Here is a 10,241-nt window from a genome sequence, read left to right as displayed (position 1 = left end):
GGCAAAGGTTTGATTGGCAGGATTTCCAGATATGCCTGGACTATAAAATATATTATAAAATGTATTTATAAAAATATACATTCCCAGGCTCTAGCAGACCTACTGAGTCTAAATTCCTGGGTGAAATCAAATAATGCTGTCAATGCCCATAAGTCAAGGAATTGGGCCCCGCTATCCCCAATTTCAATAAAATCCACTGGGCTCACATCATATATCACAGAATCTTCGAGAATGAGCTCACAGAATCATGGCTGGAAGAGGTTTGAAAGCAGTGAATTCCCTACTAAAGAGAGACTGCCCACTGAGATCGCCTTTCATGCATCATATTTGGATTGGAGTGGCATTGTTGCTTGGCTCTTCCTTTAGTAAGGAAACATTCCCTCTCTTTTTCAAGGCATTAACATGGAAAGAGTATGTACAACTACACCAAAACGCAGCTGCCCGTGCTCATTCTGGTTTGAAAACACCGTGTTAAGGTGCTGGATTTTCACTGAGGCACGTTTCACATGTTAATTAAAGTGAACGCCACTCTTCAGATAAAGGTCATTGACATATATTTTGCATTAAGTCTCATATAAAACAGCCTGGTGAGTCTTCAGGCTCATGGAATCACCTACAAGGGAGACGACAGACCATTTATTTTATTGCTGGGCCCTTGAATAACAAACGGCCTATAAACCAACAAACTTAATGGGTTTTATTTAATTTGCCCACTTGTTGGGGTTTCTCAGACACTCTTAGCTGACTCGAGTTAGGGGCCACAAGACCTTCCTGTACACTCGCACCTGGACAGCAAGTCCACAAAGCTGTTCCCACTTTTTCTTCCTGCCTTTGGGCGATGGTGCAATTCTGAAGTCAGATAATGGCTTCCAGTTTCTGTCCCCCAAAGAGCTTGTGGAAAACAAGGTGATGACAAGCTCTTTAAAGAGAGGAAGAACTTTATGGGCTCACACAAACTGCAGGACAAGATTTTTCCTTTTTTTTTTTTTTTTTGTATTACTTTTGCCACCCACCCACTGAGACAGGCCTTCCCACCAGCTGGCTTCCTCGGAATGCAAATCCTAGGCAATATGCTTGCTTCTGAGCAGTTTCCCTCAATTATCAAGTTTCAATAAAAAAAAAATTAATTGTGGACTATATGATAAATGGTTAAGATAAGCAAAGAACACTTCAAAATAAGTGACCAGATGGACAGATGGAGAGTGGATGGGTGAATAGATAGAAGGGTAGATAGATAAAGCTCAGAATTAAATAAAACCAACCCCCTCTGCAATTTTACATCCAAACCCCAAAAGTCAGTAACAATATACCATTACTTAAATTTCAGTAGGTGTACTCAAATTTTTAAGGCTTTAAAGTGTATTACTCTTCTTCCTCAAATATTTATTCATGTTTATCCCATTCATTTCTCTCTAACTGCTCCCTTCACTCATTACCCGTGAAACACTTTGTTAATCTACCGTTGTCGCAATTTACTTCAATGTTATGTCTTCCTAGATTCACATTAGTTACTGCCCTTAAAATTGAAACACACTAAGTTAATACGTTGTATTCATGCCATGTTTAACTTATTGAAAGTGAGCAGCATACAGCCAGGCAGGTAGTCCACCTTTAAATTAGACCAGCCATGGTCCACACCACACATAAATTGAAGCAGTGTGTGAAGGCACACTTTGTCACGACTCAATTTGGAGGGGCAGATGAAAGTCTGCGGCTCAGCATCTCCGTGGCTTGAGCCATCTGCCATCAGTCACTTGTGGGAAGAGGCTTCTGGTTCTTGTCAGCCAGCAATAGGACGCACGCAGGATTTAGTGGCTGCTAAGAAACCAAAGGAGAGGCGCAGCACATCCTACCCCATCCAGGCGGGGATGTGATCCCCCTGCCTTATCCTCCCCATCTGGTAAATAAATGCTCTCTGAGCTGTTTTGTCTCAGATAATACCTCACTTACTAAGTCAGGTGAAAAGTATACTCACTGAGTAAGAAGCTCATTAGACCCATTAATAGGAATAAAAGTAAATGCAATTTCTATGTTAGCTCACACAGGCTATCTAAGTTAGGAAAATCAGTTATTAGGCACGCTCAAGTTCTTCTCAGCCACCTCTGGTTAATTACCTCACAGTCAGCAAAGTGGGGTTCGAAATAGTGCTATTCAAGACACCATTTTAGGTTTCAGCTTCACATCCTGCACGTAGACATCGCTAAAGGGAGAGGCAAAAGCAGTCCTCTCAGTCCAAGTGCAAATGATCCTCTTTCTTAGCAAAGAGGGAGTGGAATACTTGAGACACTCCTGACTAGCCATCCCATTCAGCACTAGGAACTTGTCAAGAGGGAAAGGTTTGTACACAGTCTATGGCCACTTGAGTTTGAAAGCATGAGGCCATATTCACACTTTTTTTTTTTTGACCTTCAGAGCAATCCTTTTGTTCAGCTTGTCACTTCTCTTCAGACTTAAAGGGAAAACAACAATGTAAGGTGATGTGCATATGTAATGTCTCAATGCATATGGAGTACTATTCTAAAATTAAAAAGAGTCATGTTCTACATTTCTGAATGCATATGTAACATTATTCTATAATTAAAAAAAAAAAAGTAGTGTTCTAACCAACAGAACTGTGGCAGTGAAATGAGCTGAGTGAGCTGACCTAGTAGCCATATGCGGGGGGGGGGGCTTATCCCTGAGTCAGTGCGCGTGGAAGGAGGAGCCAGGCCGCTTCAAGACACGTGTGCACGAGAGATTGTCCAGAGGAGAGCGAGACTGATTCTCTTCCAGTTCTTCCTAGTTTTGGAATGTCAAGACTTCATACCTTGCTTTTGAGTAGACAAGTGAGACAAATGGGAAAAGATTAAGTGTTTTTTTTGTGTTTGTTTTTGTTTATTGGGTTTTGTCTGTGCTTATTACATTCATCTGTAAAGTTCTGAATGAATGTTTGTTATGAGTAGGCAGGAGGAAGCACTGAAAATTGTCCTGTCTGGGAGGCGATATAAGCTATTAGCTCTGAGAAAAAGACACAAATGTGTTTAGATCAGAACAAAGCCAAATGCAGGCATGATGGAGCGCCCATAAGCAGCAACTTTCAGGAACCTAAATAAAAACATTGGTCCCGATTCTCTTCTCTTTCTGCCACTCCCAGTTCACACGTGTGTACTACTGGGTCTTAGAATGCAGGTGGCGATTCCTTTAGTGGTTACCTGGTCTTCTCTCTGTAAAGCAGGATAAATTCACGGTAGTTGCAGGAAGAGGGTTGCATGGGGGACATTTCCCGGACAGAGACAATCACGGGGGGCCTTCATTAGGCCTCTGCTCCCCAGCTTCTCCGCCGTTCCCTGCCCGCCCTTCCGCTCTGGCCCTGCCCCGGCAGCTTTGGTCTCTGTTTTCTCGTTTAGTATTTGAACTTAAGAGCCTTATCTTGATGGAAGCGCCACAAGGGCTTGCAAATAAAACAAAAAAAAAACCCCGATAGTTTGTAAGTACGATCTTAGAAAAGCTTCACCTTCACAATGAACACGTTACCATAGCGATTAGCGGGAGCGGTTATGGGGGACAGCTGGTTGCAGCCTCAACATCAACTACTACATTTCTGTGTTTTCCTTTGGCTTCATACGATCAAGAACTAACTTACATGGGCAAATTGTTCATTTCAATAGGCTCAAGCTTAAAAGGGTATGAGAAAGTTTGTTTGTAAGTCTTATGACCAGGTTTACACATTTACAGTCCCTCAGCAGGCATGCAGTTTGGGGACTGTGGGTGACTACAGAGAGCCGGAACAGTGAGAACGCTCCCCTCCCATACGCATGGCTGGGAAAATGTTTGCAACTGGGCAGAAAATTATGTTTAAGTGCATTTATAACACTATGAAATAGCCAATACCATATACAAGATCTGGCACAAATAACGCCACTTTTTGATTATAAAACCATTGGCATGTAATTGTGTTACGTAACAATATCATATTCAAACATACCACATGACATTTTAGGTGAAATGTTCAAATTAAAACAATAAATTATTACACCCATATTATTACCCTACCCACCACACTCACGCAGTCCTTCCTTCTGCCAGACCCTGTATTTGTTACATTTTCAAATACTTCAGCATTTACCTGTCAGATAGCCATCCCATGTCTCAAGGCAGTCACATTTATTTTGTCTTAATGTTAGGTTCCTATGTTTCAGTTTCATTTCTTACACTTTATCTGTAGCTATAGGCAAAGTTTTGCTAAATTAAATCTGTTTGGCTCTTTAAAAATGTTGGTGAGGCATGCAAGATGTTCAACTTTGTTTAAGGAGTAATATAGCTAAAGGATTTACTTTATCAGAAACCAAATTTAAAAAGGTAGTGTTCTACGGTTTCATTTGAAATATTTAATTCAGTACCTCGCCCAAAGGTATTTATTAAATTGGCACAAAAAGGGAAATTTCTGAAACTCACTGCCAATGTGGTTACAGAAAACTGAAGAATTTGCCTTTTAAGACTGTGCCCAATAAACCAACAATGTATGTGCAGTTGTCCAACACTGTTTTAAAAGGCACATGTTTCTTTGAAAAGATTAAATCATTCAGTCGATGATGATGAGATAAGAGTCTCGTTTTCCTGTGCTGGAAGCCTTCTTTCAAAATGGCATTGTGACTGCAAGGGCTGTGCAAAATATTTACCATTTTGCAACATAAAATATATCGTGGGGTTTTGGCAATTTTCATCACTATCAAAGGTGAATCCCAGCACATTAGTACCATCTACTTTCTTGTCAGCTGGGAATTTCTTGTGGGAATTGTCGACACACATTTTTAGGAAGCAGCACAGCAGAGTGGTTAAGAGAAAGCACTTTAGGTCGTCAAAGCCAGTCCCCTTGCTCGAAGCCCGCCTCAGGTGGCTGTTTAGCCTTTTCTACCTCAGTTTTTCTCTTTTATGAAGTAGAGGAAACAATTGTACCTGTCTATCTGATTACTGTAAGAATGATTTGAACTTAATCACACATAAGCACGCCCTTGATCCTGGCAGGATCTGGAATAGGAGTTCAAATGAAGGCTTACTTACTGTATTTCTAAATAATTGGAAGTTATTAAAATAACAAACTATTAAATAAATATGTGTATCATGTTGCATATACACTCTTAAACCGATGTGGACGGCTGGGTTGGAGCTTGAACTCTGGACTCCCCTGAGTCCTGGGCTGGCGCACGGTGACACAGGAACAAGTGGCCCCAGTCTGCAGTCTGACCACCTTCTTCTCCACCCCACCCCGGCTCCATTCCACAGCCCGAGGGGCTTTTAATGGTGTGTGGTCACCTCGGCTCTCTGCCAAAGCTCCATAGACACCCAATAAAGAGTCACCCCTGGGCCACCACCCCTCAGTCCTCGGGGGTGTACACACCAGCAGTTTAGAATTCCTTCGGAAGCACGGAGCCAGCTCAGCTCCCCAGGCAGGTCCTGGATCTGGGTTCGAGGGCAGGGAATGCGGGGAGCCGGGACACCTGGACTATGCTCTGGAAAAAAGTGGGGCTCCCATTGGGCTTGTCTCTTTGATTCCAAGGACTCATTTGCTCCACGGAGAGGGATGCAGCGTAGAGGACAGGAGGAGGGCCCCCTACAGCCTGGGGCCAGGGCAGAGCGCCCCCTGCCCAGATCTAAAGGCAGCGTATTTCCTATCATAACTTAGGGCAGGGAAACAAACAAACAAAGGAAAAAAACAATAACAAATCTCTCCCCCTTCTGTTCTATTCTGTTTTCAAGGTATTTACCATGAGTTGCAAAATTACTTTGTGTTACAACTTACCGTATCTTACTCAGCCTAATCATCCTCATTACACCATCGTCAAATGCTATCTTAGATTTTCCGTTTAAAATAAGAAATCCATTTCTACTGTTAAGAGTCAATATTTTACCTCTCCTGTTAAAAATAGACATTGTTGATAAAATAAAACCAAAAAAAGAAAGCACTGAAATTGTCTAGCAACATTGTCAAATGTAAAACTGTCCAACATAAAATAGACCTGTAGAAAGAGCAGCCTGGCTGACCCTGGCTGCAGAAGACGCGGCGAGAGTATTTGAGTCCCTCTGCAGGTATCACAGGGTCAACTGTTCCCGTGCGTCTGGTGCTGAAGGCGTGCCAGGCGCCTGTCCAGCTGCCAGGCGTGGCATTGCAAAGCCTGGGTCTGGAAACAATAATCTGACTTGAATATTCTCACAGGATTGGATGGGTTAAACCCATAAATAAACATCCACAACAAAAACAATAAGCAAGCACAAAATCAAAACCAGTATAGAGCAATGAACTCCCTGACCAAATAGATTTTCATAAGAACTTCAAATAAACGCTCAACAGCATCCAGAGGAACTTTGTTCTCAGCTGAACACACACAAGTGAGTTAACCCAGCAACATCTCTTAATACTGTGAAGTCTGCAATAGTCAAACTTCTTATTATGTGCATTTTTTTTTAAAGAAAAGTATTTGCTATTAATTTTCAGAGTGGCAGCAGTCACACGCCTGCTGGCAAGTCTCCATGAAGTCTTGCCCTGGGACTGGTCCATGGGCTTAGTTACCATCGCGAGAAGGCAAGGGCTTAGTGTGGGTGGCCCATGCCTCCCAGGAAGTTGGGCAGGACTCTGAGATGCCCACTAGCTTTGCGATGAAATAGTTTGGTGCTCACCCACTCAGTGACCACTGGTCTCGGGGAACTCCCAGTCAACCTCACGTGCTGAGCGTTCATGACAGAGACACGAATACCAGCCTGCATTTATCATGGTGGGCTGCTTCTACCCTTTCTACACTTTCCCTTCTTTCTAGCTTGCAGGGTGAACGTACATATTTATATCACTGATTGGCATATTAATTACAGCTTTAAAATATGGTATTACCTTTAAAAAACTGTATTGAAATTAAACGCTGGGAGACTGCCCTTAGCACCTCCAATGTGCTTTTTGGTTCCACTGAAGAGTTTTAAAACCTTGGTTCTCACCCATCCTCCACACTATCACCAAGGTGACCATAATTCAGACACCCTTGCTTAAAATTCTCGGGTGAAAATATAGTCCAGACTGTCTAGAGGAAGTTGACTTTTAATATAGGCCTCACCCTATCTCTATAAGTTCCCATTTCTGCTACTCTCTGCAATAAACTCTCTTCGGACCTCAGCAGACCTTTCAAAATGGACTCGCCCTCTCAAGTTTTTGCTTCATCCATTCTGCTTTGATTATTCTCAGCACTGACCGAATGAGAATAGGGCAGAGCTCAAGGCTAGAAGGAGTGTCAGGACCTAACATGTCTGACCTCTTCTCGGAAAGGAGATGCAAGCCAACACAAACAGAGATGTCGTTACCTGGAGTGACCTGGCTTGGTCAGGTCAGGGAACACAGACAACTGTGTGTGGCTAACAGTCGGGACGATGGCAGAGGCCTGGAGGCGCGTGTTGCTGGCATCTGTGATGGGAAGAAGGAATGGAAGACACGGTGGGATTTGTTCTGAGAGCAAGGCAACTATTGGGTTTTAATTCCACACCGTTGATTAAGTTTTGTCCCTCACTGCAGTTTAAAGTGACGAGACTGGCAGTGGCACGGGCTGGTGGGGGGCAGGGGAGGGGGACAAAGGGGCTGGCCGGAGAGGGGGGTTCCCATCTGTCCCTGGCATAAACTACTCTCAAACACCAGTAATCACTATAAACAGAAAATTAAAATTGCTTTATTTGGATGTTTCTATTAAATGGATACAGAGGTGTTGAGAAAAACAAGGCTTTATGTACTAGCATGAATCTAGAATTCAATTGACCAGATCTATTTCTGCTAAAAAATCTTCATAGATCCTACCATTTTCTTCTCTGTTATGGGGAAACTGTAACATTCATGTCTTGCTTAACCAAGAGAATCTGTGGAGATTTATGAGAGCTCATCGTGAGTCTTCTGGAAACCTGAACTCAGCAACTGTAATATTTGTTGTACGATCTCGGGCAATCTCTCTCCCCACCTACAATGAATACTACATTGATAGCAGATCCATCTCACAGGGTTATTGGGAGGTTTGCCTAAAACAATGCATACACCTTGCATACAGCAATGGTTCGATTGTTTAGGGTTATCACTATTGTTACTCTAGCAAGTTTCTTAAAACTTGTTCCAAGTCTTACATCCTATAAATATGAGGTCTGTCCAGAAAGTATCCAGCCATGTAAAATGAAAAACAAAGACGTTTATTGAAGAACATACAAGAAACATTGTACACAGGACAATGACACCTCAGTGCCCTTCAAAGCAGGCACCTTGGGACCTCACAGTCCTCCCCATTGTCATCAGCTGCACTGTCGTATTTTCCTGAATCTCATCAATGGTCTGAAATCTCTTCCCTTTCAAATGTGATTTTAGTTTTGGGAAAAGCCAGAAGTGGTAGGGCACTAGATCTGGGGTGTAGGGGGGCTGAGTTACCTGGCTGATCTGATATTTCTCCACAAAACCCTGCACAAGGCGCGACGCCTGAGCAGGTGGATCGTCATGAGGGAGCTGCCAATCACCGGTTGCCCACAGCTGCCGCTGTTCTCATCCTGTTCCACCTCTCACCCCACGAAGAACATCGAGGTAGTACTTGTTATTCATTGTTTTGGCCTGGAGGGGCATACTCATGGTGGACACCACCTTTTCAACCAAAAAACACAGTTAACATGGTCTTGATCTTGCTGCGACTTTGCCACACCTTCTTTAGGCGTGGAGAGCCAGGTGACTTCCATTGGGATGACTGGGCCTTCGTTTCTGGATCATCGCTGTAGGCCCACAATTCATCTCTGGTTATTTCCTTCTGGAGGAAATCTGGTTCATTGGTAGCGCTTTGAATCAAGTCATTAGCAATTGCAACACAATGTTCCTTCCGCTCTGGCAGCAGAAGCTGTGGAACAAATTTTGCCACAACACGTTTCATGCCAAGATCCTGCATCAAAACCTTGGACACAGTAGTTTTTGGAATCCCCAGATCGGCTTCCAGTTCTCACACTGTCAGTTGCTAATCTCTGTTGATTGCAGCCCGCACACCGCGTTCAACATTCTCAGGTGTTCTCCTTCTTGCAGGCCTTCGAGAACGTGGGTCACTTTCAACAGATTATTGAACCATCTTTGAAATGTTTGTGCCACACTTTTATTTGTGCTGTACTCACTGCATCATCTCCAAAAGACTTCTGAATCATCCGAATAATTTCTGTGGAGGAATGTTCAAGCTTATCACATTTGATGCAGATTGGTTGCTCTAGTCACTCAGTCATTTTGAATGCGATGGCCACACAGTGCACATGCTGACTCAATAGCATCTACCATCCCCACTGACTACTACAATGAAGTCGTCATTGTTCACACATGTGCATTCCAGTCTACTCTCCTTTGATTCCAAGGTTACCAGATTACATTGATGTTGCACAAATTATCCTTGTTATACTAACAGTGGCTGGACTTTTTCTAGACAGGCCTCATATGTGGCATAAATACTGAAAACACAATAACTGTTTTCTAAGCGTTGACACATAAATTCCTCTTAGGAAGGAAGCTATTCTTGATAAACTCCTGGATTATAGATGAGACCTAGGAGTACATGTAACTGACTCCCTTAATTTATTTTTAATTTATTCACTCATGCATTCATTAATTGAGTGCTTATTATTAGGCATTGAAGTGATAGCAACAAACCAAACAGAACAAGCCATTGCTCTCATACAGCAAATGTTCTGGCAGGGAAGGCAAACACACACACATAAGAGTGCGCACATAATTTCAAGGATCGATAAAAGCTGCAAAGCAAATAAAACTGGGCAATGAGACAGAGAGTGACTGAGGTAACTAGAGGGCTTGGCATGGATAGGATGGTCATAGAGGGCATATTTGAAGAGGCGATATTTGAACCAAAACCCAAATGAGGTGAAGCAGCTGTAAAAGAGAATCAAAGCAGAAGGAAGAGCAAGTTTGAAGGGTCTGGTTTGGGAACAGAGTTGGCAAGCCAGGCGGGAGTGGGGGGGAGCGTGGGGGGCGGGGGGCAGGAGAAAGGCCAGGTGGCAGGAGTTTGGCGTGTGAAGCCGAGGCAGGTATGGTGAGGACTTTGGATCTTATTCTAATAGCCGCACATTGTCTCATAACCGAAAGGAGGGATTGAGCTGTTCTGAATGAGATAATAAGATGATATTTAAATTAATCCATATGTGTTCATCAATTTAAAATAACTGACTTAAATTTAATTAAACAGTACTAACATAGAAAACTGGAAGGAAAATCA

This window comes from Pteronotus mesoamericanus, unplaced genomic scaffold (assembly GCF_021234165.1).
Source record: "Pteronotus mesoamericanus isolate MK-2021 breed Mesoamerican mustached bat unplaced genomic scaffold, CSHL_Meso_final contig_29, whole genome shotgun sequence".
Taxonomy (NCBI): domain Eukaryota; kingdom Metazoa; phylum Chordata; class Mammalia; order Chiroptera; family Mormoopidae; genus Pteronotus; species Pteronotus mesoamericanus.
The sequence above is the reverse complement of the archived record's forward strand: the minus strand, read 5'-3'. Positions refer to the sequence as shown.